This window comes from Stomoxys calcitrans, chromosome 5 (genome assembly GCF_963082655.1).
Source record: "Stomoxys calcitrans chromosome 5, idStoCalc2.1, whole genome shotgun sequence".
In the NCBI taxonomy this organism is placed as follows: Eukaryota; Metazoa; Arthropoda; class Insecta; order Diptera; family Muscidae; genus Stomoxys; species Stomoxys calcitrans.
In genome coordinates, this window is record NC_081556.1 from 13,671,455 (window position 1) to 13,688,546 (window position 17,092).

General features: G+C 39.0%; 1 protein-coding gene across 1 annotated transcript in view; it reads left to right on the top strand.

Annotated features, from left to right (window-relative positions):
- LOC106090136 (MOXD1 homolog 1) overlaps positions 1-17,092 on the top strand; it is a 76,850-nt gene that overhangs the window by 45,939 nt on the left and 13,819 nt on the right. The window lies entirely within an intron of this gene.

Genomic DNA, 17,092 nt, shown 5'->3' on the forward strand with positions numbered 1-17,092 from the left:
TTAGAGCAGGTTTGATTTTAGTACACGTTTCCTCGGAAAAGAGTAGTTTAGTATACATTTCCTCGGAAAAGAGTAGTTTTAGTACACTTTTTCTGGGAAGAGGATAGTTTTATTACACTTTTTCTTTGAAAATGTTAGTTTTAGTAAATTTTTCCTTGTAAAAGGTTAATTTTAGTATATTTTTCATTGGACAAGGTTAGATTTAGTAGTCTTTCCTTGGAAAAGAGAAGTTTTAGTTCAATTTTCCTTTCCTTTTTTTCACTTTGGTACACTTTTACTTGAAAATGGTTTTAGTACACTTTTCCTTGAAAAAGGTTTTTAGTACACTTTTCCTTGAAAAAGGGTTTTAGTATACTTTTCCTCGAAAAATGGTTTTAGTACACTTTTCCTTGGAAAAGGGTTTTAGTACACTTTTCCTCGCAAAAGGGTTTTAGTACACTTTTCCTCGGAAAAGAATTTTAGTACCCTTTTCTCTGTAGTGCGTCAGATCAAAATTTCGACGTGTTGCAAACAAACTGACAACACCAAATACCTTGTACAAAATTAAGCTCTATTATGTGTATCAATAACCATGCCAGGTATGATTCAAATTGCCTCCTTACCTGTCGCAGCTAATGTATAAACGGATATCATGATTGGGAGGAAATTTGGCTCATTTGCCATATGCCAATCCACCATTTCGATTTGACTTCTTGGTCAACTACACTTTTAAATTCTTTTCCGAATTTTCTAGACAGTTGAACCAGTTTGAATCCCAATTATGTCTCAAAGGGATTGCTTGGCGACTCTAATTGCAGTCAAAAACAAAGTGATAACAACTCGTATTAGAATTCGTTGATATTTTAAGCCAATTTAACCCACTCTTACACATTATCGAAGCTATTTAAACTGGCCAACTCTGCAAGTTGTTAAGGAACCCAAGAATTAAGTTTATTTATTGCCTACTTTGTCTTTTGAACTTTGTAAAATGTTTAAACATTTAATTGCCTCTTGAAACTGTTGTTGGTGTTGAGTCACAAGAAGAAGAAAAAAGTAATGAAAGGAAGAGTTGTGTGAGCCCTTGCTTAAAAACATTTACTTTGCAAACATTGGAATACAATTCAATTCCTGCTCCATTCACAAAGCTAAGGAAGGCATCCTTGTTGGCTACAAATAATGTACAGAAGGAAAGATAAAACTTCAGCCAATTGCCGGGGCTAAAGAAAGTGGCAAACTACATTTGCCTTTTAAATGTCGAAGCCTTAAATAAATTTTTGCAGTTTCTAATCTTTGATATTTAATTTATGTGCTTGAGTGAACTTTTGGTTTTTGTTTTTTGTCTATTTCCCCAAAAAAATAAATAAAGTATAACCCCTTACCTTGGAGCCAGCATCCTTCCTTCCGTTGGCACGAAGAAGGAAGGATACAACTTTGGTTATTGCTTTCTAAAAGCAAATGCGAAGGAAACAAGTTTTTATTTCAACCTTTTCTTGGTTTCTTTGCCATCAACAACGCCCACCATCTCCTCCCACAAAAAGAGCAATTTTAAGATGGGAAAACTTACATTTTGCATTTGTTTGTATGGCATCTCAACGCTCACACCCTTAGAAGGCAAAAAGTTCAAACAATTAACACCAGTTTGGGCAAATGAAGTGTTTTGCCTGGAAATGAAGGCAAATTTTAAGTGTTTGCCTAAAATTCTCCATTGGGACTTTAAATTAACGCTTTCAAGAAATTAAAAGTTGGGGTTTCGAAATGACAATTAGGACTACAAACATTTTTTGGATTGCAGCTGATAGTTAAGGAATGTTGGGAATAATTGGCTGTGTTTCATATAAATGTAAATTTTCCCATGGAACATTCCATTAAGGAACAACTAGTACTGCTGCTTTATGCTCGTTTAAGTTCAATAATAAGAAACATCCTTTTTATAGGTATATCCGAAAGGTTCCTCATTACTTAGCGTAGAAGTTTGACATGGCTGAATAGCTCTCAAATGTTGCCAGCATTAGTGAAGAGATAACCACTGCTTAAAATTTATCAGCTTCATATGTATAATACAATCGTTTTAAGCATTGTGCATATTCCCCAGAGCTTACTTTACCCTTTTAGTTGTGTATTTGAAAGGATATTCAAACATTAAACTCAATTTGTAACATCCATTACTTTGGTTTTTTCTACAAAGTGGATACATTGGAGTGCGTTTTATTTAATTTTGATTTATTTTGAAAAGCTTCTGTACGAACAGACCGACAGACCGACAATGTAACGCATCAATTGCAACCCCTTTTATTATATCTTATCAGAAACCACTTAGGTTTCTCACGACGCTAATGTTTGACGATTGTTATGCCAAATGTGTTTCGTGTCTTCAATATTTCTTAACCCGCAAAATCAATGAACCAACTTCATTTTGTTTCGTTCTGAGTAGAGAAAATGTTGGGTAATTTGAAATTAATCTACTTAAGTAGTGATGACTTCCTACAACTTGCGGCCTTCCTCATTTTTATGCCATCATTATTACACAGGATGGGTGCTACCCATTCCTGGGACTTGGCGTGAAATTGAAAATGTCAACAATTACAATAATAAAGTACTATCGTCAGTTAATTATTGAAAGTTTATTTTTAATTACAGCCGCTATATCGTTGACTGAACATACATGTATAGGATAATTAAATAAAATACATTAACATTAAGGGTGTGAGGACTAAAGTATCGGTAGAGGTATTAAAAGATGGGCAAGGATAATGAAAACAAGTTAAAGCGCGTTATATTTGACTGAGCCGAATCTTATATAACCTCCACCATGGATCGCCTAGAGGCTCAAGAAGTCTAATCGGGCGATTGGTTTAAATGTTTCAAATCGCTTCATAATCTGATTTAGCTGTCATATAAACCGATCTCGGATCTTGACTTCTTGAGCCTCTTGAGATTGCAATTCGAATCCGAATAGGTTGAAATTTTGCACGAGGTGATTTGTTTTGATTTCCAGTGTGGTCTATATCGGTTCATAACCTAATATATTGGGTTGCCCAAAAAGTAATTGCGGATTTTTTAAAAGAAAGTAAATGCATTTTTAATAAAACTTAGAATGAACTTTAATCAAATATTGTATATAATTGCCATTTTGTTCGATAACCTTTTGCCATCTTCCTGGCAAATTTAGTATTCCACGCTCATAGAACTTCTGGCCTTTATCTGCAAGAAACTGAACCAAGTGCGATTTTATAGCCTCATCATTGCCGAAAGTTTTAGCATTTAAGGAGTTCTGCAAAGATCGAAATAAATGGTAGTCTGATGGTTCAAGGTCAGGGCTATATGGTGGATGCATCAAAAGTTCCCAGCCAAGCTCACTCAGTTTTTGGCGAGTGACCAAAGATGTGTGCGGTCTAGCGTTGTCCTGGTGGAATATGACACCTTTACGATTGACCAATTCTGGTCGCTTCTCCTTGATGGCTGTATTCAATTTGTCCAATTGTTGACAGTAAACATCCGAATTAATCGTTTGGTTCCTTGGAAGCAGCTCAAAATATACCACACCCTTCCAATCCCACCAAACAGACAGCATAACCTTCTTTTAATGGATATCAGCCTTTGAAGTGGTTTGAGCTGGTTCACCATGCTTGGACCATAATCGTTTTCGACTAACGTTGTTGTAAACAATCCATTTTTCATCTCCAGTTATGATTCGTTTCAAAAACGGATCGAATTCATTGCGTTTAAGGTGCATATCACAAGCGTTGATTCGGTTTGTTAAATGAATTTCTTTCAATACATGTGGTACCCAAGCTTATCAAAGTATCAAGCTTTTTCACCAGTCCAAGACTTTTTATGTGATAATGAACGGTTGATTTCGGTATATTTAACTTCTCGCCTATCTCACGCTAAGTTACATGACAATCCAATTCGATTAATGCTTTGATTTGGTCATCATCAACTTCATTTGGCCGACCGAAAAATCTGCTATTACTTTTTGGGCAACCCAATAGCTGTCATATAAATCGATCTTCAGATTTGACTTCTTGAGTTTCTAGAAGGTTCATTCGATTTACTGAAACTTTTAGAAGTCAGAACGGAACACCTCATGCGAAAACTTAGACAAATCGAATAAAAATTGCGTCCTCTAGAGGCTCAACAAGTCAAGATCCAAAATTATTTTATTTGGCAGCCATATCAAGTAATGGGCCTATTTGGACCGTACATGACGTAGTTGCTGAAAGTCATAGCAAAACAATACAAAAATTCAGCCAAATCGGTTGAATATTGCTTCCTCCAAAGGCTCAAAAAGTCAAGAACCAAGAGCGTTTTATAAGGCAGCTATATCAGGTTATGGACCGATTTGGATGGACGGTATGGATCTTTAAAAGGGGGAGTTCGTTGAACTTTAATTTCATGGAAGGGGATGTCTGGTGTGCGGTATGCCTTTTATTCCGTCATCTTCTGCATACACTGCTGGTTCACAATTGGATAGATCATATAGACTTCTGGACGGCTGCAAGGTCTTTTCGCTGAAGACATTGAAAAAAATGTCGATGCAGCAGTGGCTGCCTGATTAACTGTTACGATATACGTGGAATGTCAGGCGGCACTGAAGGCCTGATGCTGCCGAAGAGTTGTTTAGAAATTAATCGGTAAACCATCCCCTGTGCCATCCTCTTGATAGTTTGGACGCTTTCATCGATGACCGCGTGTATAAGGCATTGGTTGATGCTGTGCGTTGCAAGTTAGAGAAGGTTACTTATTATGGAGCTGATCATTTCGGATTGCTGATAGGAGTCTTGAGTGGTCATTTCAACGAGAGTTCATTGTAGCCGTACTGGGTTGGGGAAGGAGAATTTGAAAACGGAGAAGTTGGAGGCAGAGAATTTGCAGATGAAAGAGATGGAGACGGAGGAATTCTATACGGGCGAGTTGGAGATGAAGGAGATGTGGTTGACGCAGTTGTTTGAAATGGAGGAGTTAGAGTCAGAAGAGTTAGAGATGGATGAGTGGGAGACGGAGAAGTCAGATTGCGAAATGGAGGAGTGGACGATGGTGGAGTGGGAGATGGAGGAGTGGGAGATTGAGGTGTGGGAGATGGAATAGTGGGAGACGGAGGAGTGGAAAACGGAGAAGGGGGAGTTGGTGATGGAGGTGTTGTTGACGAGGTTGTTGGAAATGGAGGAATTAAAAACAGAAGAGTTAGAGATAGATGAGTGGGAGACGGAGAAGTGGTAGGAGTGGGAGATGTAGGAGTGAGAGATGTAGGAGTGAGAGATGTAGGAGTAGGAGATGTAGGAGCGGGATATGTAGGAGTGAGAGTTGTAGGAGTGAGAGTTGTAGGAGTGGGAGATGTAGGAGCGGGAGATGTAGGAATTGTACACGGAGCAGTTGGAAATGGAGAATTTAGAAAGGAAGAGTTTGAGATAATTCTGTGGGAGACGGAGAAGTGGAAGATGGACGAGACGGAGGAGGGGGAGGCGGAGGAATGGGAGACGGAGGAATGGGGGACGGACGAGTGGGAGATTGAGAAGTGGAAGACGGAAAAGTGGGGGACGGAGAAGTGAGAGACGGAGAAGTGGGAGACGGAGAAGTAGAAGATGGATAAGTGGGAGACGGAGGAGTGGAAGACGGAGAAGAGGGAGTTGGTGATGGAGGTGTTGTTGACGAAATTGTTGGAAATGGAGGGATTAAAAACAGAAGAGTTAGAGATAGATGAGTGGGAGACGGAGAAGTGGTAGGAGTGGGAGATGTAGAAGTGAGAGAAGTAGGAGTGGGAGATGTAGGAGTAGGAGATGTAGGAGTGGGAGATGTAGGAGTGGGAGATGTAGGAGTGAGAGATGTAGGAGTGGGAGATGTAGGAGTGGGAGATGTAAGAGTGGGAGATGTAGGAGTGGGAGATGTAGGAACGGGAGATGTAGAAATGGTACACGGAGCAGTTGGAAATGGAGAATTTTGAAACGGAAGAGTTTGAGATAGTTTTGTGGGAGACGGAGGAGGGGGAGGCGGAGGAATGTGAGACGGAAGAATGGGAGACGGAAGAATGGGAGACGGAGGAGTGGGAGATTGAGGAGTGGAAGACGGAAAAGTGGGGGACGGAGAAGTTGGAGACGGAGAAGTGGGAGACGGAGGAGTGGGAGATTGAGGAGTGGAAGACGGAAAAGTGGGGGACGGAGAAGTTGGAGACGGAGAAGTGGGAGACGGAGAAGTGGGAGACGGAGAAGTGGGAGACGGAGAAGTGGGAGACGGAGAAGTGGGAGACGGAGAAGTGGGAGACGGAGAAGTGGGAGACGGAGAAGTGGGAGACGGAGAAGTGGGAGACGGAGAAGTGGGAGACGGAGAAGTGGGAGACGGAGAAGTGGGAGACGGAGAAGTGGGAGACGGAGAAGTGGGAGACGGAGAAATGGGAGACGGAGAAGTGGGAGACGGAGAAGTGGGAGACGGAGAAGTGGGAGACGCAGAAGTGGGAGACGGAGAAGTGGGAGACGGAGAAGTGGGAGGCGGAAAAGTGGGAGGCGGAAAAGTGGAAGACGGAGAAGTGGAAGACGGAGAAGTGGAAGACGGAGAAGTGGAAGACGGAGAAGTGGGAGACTGAGGAGTGAGAGACGAAGAAGTGAGAGACGGATGATTGCGAGATTTAAAGGTTGGAGAAGAAGGAATGCGAGATTTAGAGGATGGAGACGGAAGAGTTTAGTCGGAGGAGATGAAGATGGGGACAGAGTGTTGAAAATGGATGGTTTGGAAACGAGTGAGTTAGAGACGGAGGAGTTGGAGATATAGGAGTTGGAAAGGTAGAAGTTGGAGAGGAAGAAGTTGAAGACAAAGAAGTTGAAGACGGAGTTGTTGGAGACGGAAGTGTTGAAGACTGAGGTGTTGGAGACTGAGGTGTTGGAGACTGAGGTGTTGGAGACGGAGGAATTGGAAGTGGAGTTGGAGACGGAGACGGAAGATTTGGAAGAGGAGTTGGAGACGGATCGGAATCGGACAAAATTTGCGGCTTCCAGGGACTCAAGAAGTCGAAACAGGAGATCGGTTTATATGAGAGCTATTTCAGGTTATAGACCGATTTGGAAAATATGGTTCAAAAAACTTGAATAGTGCGATCCATGGAGGATCGAATAAAAGATTTCGAACGGCCGAACTTAAATTATTCGTTGTTGTTGTTGTTGTAGCAGTATGTGGAACACTGAGGCGACAGCCCTTGCCAATGAAGGAATTCATCGGGTCAATTCGGTACATAAAACCGGCTGTCAATCCCAATTGGAAAAATTATTGGTATTTATTGCTTGTTGACGTTTTATCTTGTTGTGACATCTGAAGGGTTTTTGGCAATTACAATGTCCAAGGGTCCTTGCCACCTTTTGTTTTGCAAGTACCACTACCATTTATTTGTGTATTCGAATGGAGGTCCTTTCTACTCTTTTATTTTGGCATGTGCAGCTTCCTTAAAAAAGTTAAAAATAAATTTCGTTATAAATTGGCCTTCGTACAGCCATAAAAACTCATTTCCGTAAATCTGCTATGAAAAATCATGACTGTTTTTACCATTTAAGCTAAAAAAATGTCATTGACAAGGCTTTTACACAATTTGACCATAAAACTGCCATTGACGACTCATTAAACTGATACCCACTCAAGGGGCTTTGTAATTTTGCAGTGAAAATTTTTCGAAAGAAAACAAGAAGTAATGGCCGTAATCCTCAAGTGAAGAACCATGAATATCAATAGAACATAAAAAGTGTTTTATTTTATCATAACATTTTAAGGTATTGAAAGTAAAAGCCCACCACCATACATTCATATCAATACCAAACCAAATACAATGGAGAATAATACATTTAAAATTGGATTTTACAACAACAAAAAATTAAATACTGTTGTGTGTTGGAGGCATAAAACCAAGAGTTCTGTATAAAAGTTCACAATAATTTGATTTTTGTTAAAATGATACCTTCTCACTCAATCACTGCTTTCGCTTTGTTATACCATTGAATTGATATTTGATAGCACAGCCATCATTCGTTTTGACAAAAATAAAATCAATGACATTAGGCTTTGTCCTTGGCTTTAGGTAAAAGTCTTTTCACACAACATTTTCAGGGGAAATTTTTCAAAAACACCTACATGTCGTCTATATTGAATCAGAGCTTCAGTTTAAATTCATTTTCTAATGAAAAATTTTACATAGCCTGCCACCACCATCACCTCCACCACCCTCCTCCTGTTGGTTTTATAAATCACGCTTACTCAGAGTAAATGCTATTTTGAGATATTTTAAAATAAACAGTGTGATGAAAGCCTGTTAAACCTTCACTTTGGTGAATGCGAATGAGACACCATTTGCAAGGCGTTGAAACAAAAACAAAAGCTTGTCATTATTTAATGTGATTACATTTGAAAGGTGTTTAGGCTTCTTTGCAGGTTTGGGCAAAAGCAAACCCATCATCATAAAGGATGGCAGACTTTACAACGTGTATGTAGGGACACATTGAAGCTGATACTATACATTCATCACTCTTCCAAGGATGTGCCTTGAAGTTTTTGTTCTTATTTAAAAAAAAAAATGAATAAAAATTCCATACACACAATTTGTGGCAAAATTTTGTTGATAACAGTTTTCACACATTGCCGCGGTATATCGCGGTATAATGCCAAATGAGACAAAACTTGAAGGATGTTAATAATCGGGTGGGCCTTTTTGGGAAAACTTCGTTTGTTACATTAAAAGTCTAACTTCTGGAGGACTAAATTCTTAAACAATTTGACATCTGTAATGATTTCCAACATCCTTGTCAAATACCGTTTCAAACCAGATATGCAAATGCAAATTATGCCCATGAATATTCCAGTAAGGAACAGAAACAAACTTTTCAGTGCAGTACGGTTTATTGAGTTGCCCAAAAAGTAATTGCGGATTCTTCATATAGTCGGCGCTGACAAATTTTTTCGCAGCTTATGACTCTGTAATTGCATTCTTTCTTCTGTCAGTTATCAGCTGTTACTTTTAGCTTGCTTTAGAAAAAAAGTGTAAAAAAAGTATATATTTGATTAAAGTTCATTCTAAGTTTTATTAAAAATGCATTTACTTTCGTTTAAAAAATCCGCAATTACTTTTTGGGCAACCCAATAGTTTAAGCTCAGTGATAAGGGGCCTCCTCTTTATAGCCGACTCCGCACTATGTGCCGCAGTGTGACACCTCTTTGGGGGGAAGTTTTTACATGGCTATAACTACCACTGAAATTTTCGTCTAAGTCCCCATAACGTATATATTGGGTTGCCCAAAAAGTAATTGCGGATTTTTCATATAGTCGGCGTCGACAAATTTTTTCACAGCTTGTGACTCTGTAATTGCATTCTTTCTTCTGTCAGTTATCAGCTGTTACTTTTAGCTTGCTTTAGAAAAAAAGTGTAAAAAAAGTATATTTGACTAAAGTTCATTCTAAGTTTTATTAAAAATGCATTTACTTTCTTTTAAAAAATCCGCAATTACTTTTTGGGCAACCCATCGAAATCAAGATAGCGGTCGAACGCGTAAAGCTAGCCACTTGAAATTTTGCACAGTTTCTTCTTATTGATGTAGGTCGTTGGAGATTGCAAATGGGCCATATCGGTTCAGATTTGGATATAGCTCCCATATAAACCGATCTCCAGATTTGACTTCTTAAGCCCCTGGAGCCGCAATTTTTAGTCCGATTTGGTTAAAATTTTGCACATAATGTTCTGTTAAAACTTTCCACACCTGTGCCAAATACGGTCCGAATCGGTCTATAACCTGATATAGCTCCCATATTAACCGATCTGCCGATTTGACTTCTTAAGCCCCTGGAGCCGCAATTTTTAGTCCGATTTGGTTAAAATTTTGCACATAATGTTCCGTTAAGGCCTCCCACAGCTGTGCCAAGTACGGTCCGAATCGGTCTATAACCTGATATAGCTCCCATATTAACCGATCTGCCGATTTGGCTTCTTGAGCCCTTGTAAGCCGCAATTTTTGTTTGATTTGGTTAAAATTTAGCATAAAGTGTTTTGTTATTACTTTCAACAATTGTGGCAAATAAGGTCCGAATCGGTCTATAACCTGATATAGCTCCCATATTAACCGATCTGCCGATTTGGCTTCTTGAGCCCTTATAAGCCGCAATTTTTGTTTGATTTGGCTAAAATTTAGCATAAAGTGTTTTGTTATTACTTTCAGCAAGCCAAGTAAGGTCCAAATCGGTCTGTAACCTGATATAGCTCCCATATAAACCGATCTCCCGATTTGACTTCTTAAGCCTTTACAAGCCACAATTTTTGTCCGATTTGGCTGAAATTTTGCATGTAGTGTTCTGTTACGACTTCCAACCTACGGTCCAAATCGGTCTGTAACTTGATATAGCTCCCATATAAACCGATCTCCCGATTTGACTTCTTAAGCCTTTACATGCCACAATTTTTTTCCGATTTGGCTGAAATTTTGCATGTAGTGTTCTGTTTCAACTTCCAACAATTGTACTCAATTCGGCTCAAATCAGTCTAAAACCTTACATAGCTCCTATGTAAACCGGAGCATTGACAGAATTTGGGTATGTTGAATAAAATTATGCCCTTCAACTAAATTAATCTTGCATCAATTTTTAGTAGAATCCATGGTGGAGGGTTCCAAAGATTCGGCCCGGCCGAACTTAGCACCATTTTACTTGTTTTTTTGATAGACTCGCCAGGATTTGAACTCATGCGTTCAGCTTCATGGGCGGACATGCTAACCTGTTCGCAACGGTGGCCTCCAGATATAGCTTCTACAAAAACCTATATCCCGATTTGATTACTTGACCATAAAACTTCACAAATGCCTCACAGGGAGGTCGCTCCTACTAGCATTACGAGGAGGTGAAGTAGCTTGCCAGACATTGTCATAGCGTCGCCTGATCTCCTGAGTGACGTATTCTGATCCTTGCACAGATAAAAATAATTTTAAAAAACAACAACTTTGGTCGAATAAACAACTACGAAATTTGTTAATTTTCCTGCAACAATTTATTTTGAATCTCAACGACCCAAAGAACAAATTTGTTGTTGAAAGGCACACTTTGCGAGCCAACATATAACAACAACAACAATATATCCATAAGCAAGACAAAAAACCATCTAACCAGCCAACACATGTGCTTTGCTTCGGGTCGTGGTGTTTTTGTTTTCTTTGTTCGGCTCGCGCTGATTTGTCTCATTCGTTTTACTCCTGCTTTCGGGTTTTTCTCGGTCAATCTCTCTACTATTACCCTTAAAAACAAATCTTTTACAATTTTGAGGTGTTATCTCCATCCGTTCTCAAATGTGATATTTTTTACTAGTTTTTTTTTCTTCGTTTCTATACCACGGTGCGACTCAACTTCTATTGACGTCAGCCCATGCATATGCTGCATATTTCAACGCTGATTTGTTGCCATCATTATATTGTAGTTTGAAATACACTGGTAATGGGTAGTACAATAAATTATTTACAGTTTTTAATTGGTGCGATTCAAACAAAGGGAAACACATGCATGCTGGTACAATACACCTACTATATTCTATACTATATATAGTTTTTTTTTTAGTTTCTATCCCACTGTGCGATTCAACTTCTACTGACGTCAGCCCATGCATATGCTGCATGATTCACCGCTGATTTGTTCCCATCATTACGTTGTAGTTTGAGATACACTGGTAATGGGTGCTACAATAAATCATTTACAGTTTTAACTTGCTGCAATTCAAACAAAGGCAAGCTCTTGCATGCTGCTACAATATATCATACCTACTATATTCCAAAACTGACTGACTGACTTACTTACTTTCATGTGCAAATCCATTAAATTAATTCTGTTCACATAATGCGTTGATTATGTATGACGTCCTCATGAAAGTGCTTTATAATACTTCATGGGTACTTTGTAACTGTTTCGGTCTTTGTTTTTTCTTTTGTTTTATTTTAATTTCAGAAAAACCAAGCTTATTTCTTTTTGTCGCCCTCACACTTTAGAAGAGCAAACATACAAGTTGGACCTTAGCTGTAAGCTATACCACATGTCCTATGTCGTATGTACTCTGCTCTCTCGCCGTTCTTCTTCTCTTTATTACCGCTTTGGGTGTTTGGACAATTTTTTTATTACTTTTCACATGTCTCATCAAGTGACATTTTGAATTATGGTTTTATTGTCCCACACCAACAATGGCCAAGGAAAAAAAAACCAAACAAAGCATTCGAAAGACCGAGAGATACTTTTGTCAAACACGCTTCGTATATAAATAAATGTGTCTCCTAAGCATGTGGGAATTCTAGATCTCTGCCATGATGAATTTTTCTTTTTGTCTACCTTCGTTGGAATGATGCAGACGAAGTTATAAAAACAAGATAAATATTTCACTTTGCTAAACCAACAAGCGATTTTTTCAAAGCTGAAGAAGCGTTGACATTGATCTTAATTGTGAATTTTAATGAAATGAATAAAAAGGCGTTAATTGGGCCAGGCCGAACTTTGGATACCCACCACCTCGAGTATATATGTAAAGCACCTTTCGTCATAATCCGGTGAAAAATGCAGTATTTATGCACCCTTAGCGGCTATATCCAAATATGCTCCAATTTGAACCATATAGGACACGGATATCGAAAAGCCTTATATAAATCACTGTGTCAAATTTCAGCTAAATCGGATAATAAATGCGTCTTTTATGGGCCCAAGAGCTTAAATGTAGAGATCGGTCTATATGGCAGCTATATCAAAATCTGGACCGATCCGGGCCGTATTGAACAAAGATGTTGAGATTTCTAACAAAACTCACAGACCCAAATTTCAGCAAGTTCGGATAATAAATGAGGCTTATAAGGGCCTAAGACCTTAAATCGGCAGATCGGTCTATATGGGGGCTATATCAAGATATATTCTGACATAGCCCATCTTTGAACATAACCTGCCTAAGGAAAAAAAAAAAGAATCTGCGCAAATTTTCAGCTCATTAACTCTATTTTTAAAGACTGAAGCGCGATTTCAACAGACTGACGGACATGGCGAGATCGTCTTAGATTTTTTCGACGATCATATATGCTTTATGGGTCGGAAATGGATTTTTCGATGTGTTGCAAAAGGAATGACAAAATGAATATACCCCATCCTTCTGTGGTGGGTATAACAAAGAGAAAGTTATTAAGTTAGGCTGAGTCTTGGAAGCCCATCACCATGGATTCGGTGAAAAGTTTACACAATTTAAATTCAATTATTGTGAAGAAATATAATCCGACTTCCAAAGGTCCACAACTCAAATCTAGTAGACCCAATTGCAAATTTTGCCCATGAACATTCCACTAAGGAACAGGGGCAAACTTCTCATATATCAATGTGTGCAGTCCGATTCAAGTTTTAAGCGCAATGATAAGGGGCCTCCATTTTATAGCCGAGTCCGAACGGCGTGCCGTTCTCCTCTTTGGAGAGAAGTTTTACATGGCACAGTACTTCAGAAATGTTGCCAGCTTTAGGAGGGGAAAACCACCGTTGAAATTTTTTTCTGTTGGTCTCGCCAGGATTCGAACCCAGGCGTTCAGCGTCATAGGCGGACATGCTAACCTCTGCGCTACGGTGGCCTCCAATATATAAATCAAATAGTTCAATCCGATGTAAACTGAAGTCCCGATATGACTACTGCTTTAGAGCTGGCACTATCGATACTATTGATATTTTATTTTTGTCTGAATATCGATTGACATTTTTCCTATCGATACTATCGGCAATGTTAATTTTTTTTTGCAAAATTGAACAAAAACAAATGAAAGCGTGCTAAATACGGACTGGCCGAATCTTGGGAACCCACCAACATGGATTCTGCTAAGAATGTACACAAAATAAATTTAGTCGAGGGGCATAATTTTATTCTAAATACATACCAAACTTCTGTCAAACCAGCAAAAATTAACCGATATCAGGTCTTTGACCGATTCAGACCGTACTTAAAACAGTTGTTGGAAGTCATAACAGAACACCGCATGCAAAATGTCAGCCAAATCGGATGAAAACTGGGGCTTCCAGGGGCTCAAGAAGTCAAATAGGCAGATCGGTTTATATGGGAGCTACATCAGGTTATAGACTGATTTGGACCGTACTTGACACAATCGTTGGAAGTCAAACCAGAACACTATGTGCAAAATTTGAGCCAAATCGGACATAAATTGCGGCTTCCAGGGGCTCAAGAAGTCAAACCGGGAGATCAGTTTATATGGGAGCTATATAAAAATCTTAACCGATATGGCCCATTTGCAATCCCCAATGACCTACATTAACATTAAGTATCTGTGCAAAATTTCAAGCTCCTACCTTTACGCGTTCGATCGGCATCGTGATTTCGACAGACAGACAGCGCATGGCTAGATCGACTCAGAATGTCGAAACGATCAAGAATATATTTACTTTATGGGTTCCTAGATCATTATCGAGGTGTTACAAACGGAATGACTAGGTTAATATACCCCCATCCTATGGTGGTGGGTATAATAAGCGATCCGACACTAAATGTAGCCTTTAAGATACATTGGGCCTATAGAGAGCGCAATTTTTGTACAATAATTTCTAAAAGTTTTTAAAATTTTTTCTCTTATGACTTCCAACTGACTTTATAAAATTAGGTTTTATTTGGTCCGTGCATTGATATTGCTTCTATATAAATCGATCTCCTGATGTTTACCCCTCATTTTCATTTGAAATATTGGTGATGGGAAATTAAAGATAGTATCAATACTATCGATATTTGTTATTAGAAATTTCAAATGTTGCGATTATCGATGGTTTGCCATCTCTTCTGCTGGGAATGGTGTTCACCCAGTTCCGTGTTATTAGGCCGCTACCCACTTGTTGTGGGCTTGAGGTTGTGAAGCGGCCATTACCTTTCATTTTATTCTCATATTGGCCCCCGTTGTGGCTACTTGTCCACTTGGTTAAAATTTTCTAAAGTTAGTTGTTTTTAAATTTAAGTTGGAATCATGTGGGCGACCACAAACAACACTTGGGTCAAATTGAGGTGACAGATTCGTACCTCTCTCCTAAAATTCGATTTTTCTACATATCCATATATATATTAATGTAATATTCGTACCTGTTCGCTTGATTCCAACACGATACGTTGCAAAAGTTACTTGATCCCAAGCATGTGTTACGTTACTTTGAGCCTATATGAAAAGAAAAGAAAGAAGACAGGATTTTAAATCAATATTTTGAAGTTTTATAAAAGGATTGAATAATTAAGTATACACCTTACTATGATGGTGGTAAAGAGCTGACAAAACAATGGCATAATCGATATTTTATTTTTTGTCTGAATATCGATTGATATTTTTCCTATCGATATCGGCAAAGTAAATTTTTTTTTTTCAAAATTTCACAAAAATAAGCGATCCGACACTGAATGTATGCTTGAAGATACACAGCGCCTATAGAGGCTAATTGGGCTAAAATTTGGTACAATAATTTCTCTCATGATTTATAACTGACTTTATTAAATTTGATTTTATTTGGTCAGAGCATTGAAATTGCTTCTATATAAATCGATCTCCTGATTTTTACTTCTCAATTGAATTTGAAATATTGGTTGTGGGAAATTAACGATAGTATCGACATTATAAATATCGAATGTTGCGATTATAGATAATTTACCAGCTCCGTTTGGAGGTGGTTTTTGGGGTGGGGTGTTCCCCCCTGAGTCTTGGCCCCAAATTTTTATATAAGTTTCGTATTCTACTTTCAATTACCTTTTATTTGAAACCCATATTGCCCCAATTGGCAAACATGTCCTATTTGGGCGGTTTTTAGGGGGTGGGGCAGGCACCCCGAAATTTGGGGTCAAATTTTTATAACAATTTATTACTCTTCTCTCAAATACCTTTCATTTGATACCCATGTTGTCCCAGTCGGCAAACATTTCCGTTTGAATGGGTTTGGGGTGGGGCGTTCCCCCAGATTATTTGACCCCAAAGTTTCATACCAATTTCGACACCCCCTTCGGACATGAAAATGTAGGGTACAATATGTCCATCGGGGGGTCAAGTTCTACCATCTATAAACATTTCATGACAATCGGTTCAGACGTTTTTATACACCATAGGATGGGGGTATACTTATTTCGTCATTCTCTTTGTAACTCCTCCAAATATTAGTCTAGGACCCCATGAAGTATCGTCATAACATTATAAGTCGATCGAGCCATGTCCGTCCGTCTGTCTTTTAAAAGCACGCTAACTTACGAAGGAGTAAAGCTACCCGCTTGAAATTTTGCATAAATACTTCTTATTAGTGTAGATCGATTGGGATTGTAAATGGGCCATATCGGTCCATGTTTTGATATAGCTGCTTTTTTGATTTTTAATATCAAATTCGTACTCCAATCTCGATAAACTTCCATTTGACTCTCGTATTGTCCCCATCAGTCCACTTTTATTTTTACGTGGTGTTTTTGGGGTAAGGGGGAGGGTCCGCCCCCTTCCGATATCAAAAAATTTTTATAGCCTATTGCTCCTTCCATGTCATATTCGTAATCTTCTCCCCAGTGCTTTTCGTGTGAGTCCCATATTGGCCCAAACGGTCCCCTTTAAGTTTTGGGTGGTGCTTTTAGGGTAAGGGGAAAGGTCCGCCCATTACGATATCCACCTATTCTATAGCCTATTGCCCCTTCCAGACCATATTCGTTATTTTCTTCCTTATACGTTTCATTTGAGTCCTATATTGTCGTTATTCTTCAATATGTCTATTTGAGGGGGTTTCGGAGTGGGGGCGGCTCCCTAGGTACCTGGACCCAATTTTTAATATTTAGTTGGTACTCTTCTCTCGAATAACTTTCATTTGAATCCCATATTGTCCTGATCGGACTACCTTTATTTTTGGGGTTTTTTTTGGTGGGGGAGGGTGGAGGGGAGGGTCCGCCCCCTTCCGATATCAAAAAATTTTTAGCCAATTATTCCTTCCAGACCATCCTACAGTTCGGCCGTTTTCTAGTCTATTCGGAACAAACAAACACACCTCAAGTTTTATATAACAGATATAGTCCCCTCAAATGCCGATTCCCCGATATGACTTCTTGAGACCATAGCAGCCGCAACCAATTCCCGATTTGATCGCTGTAAAATAATTC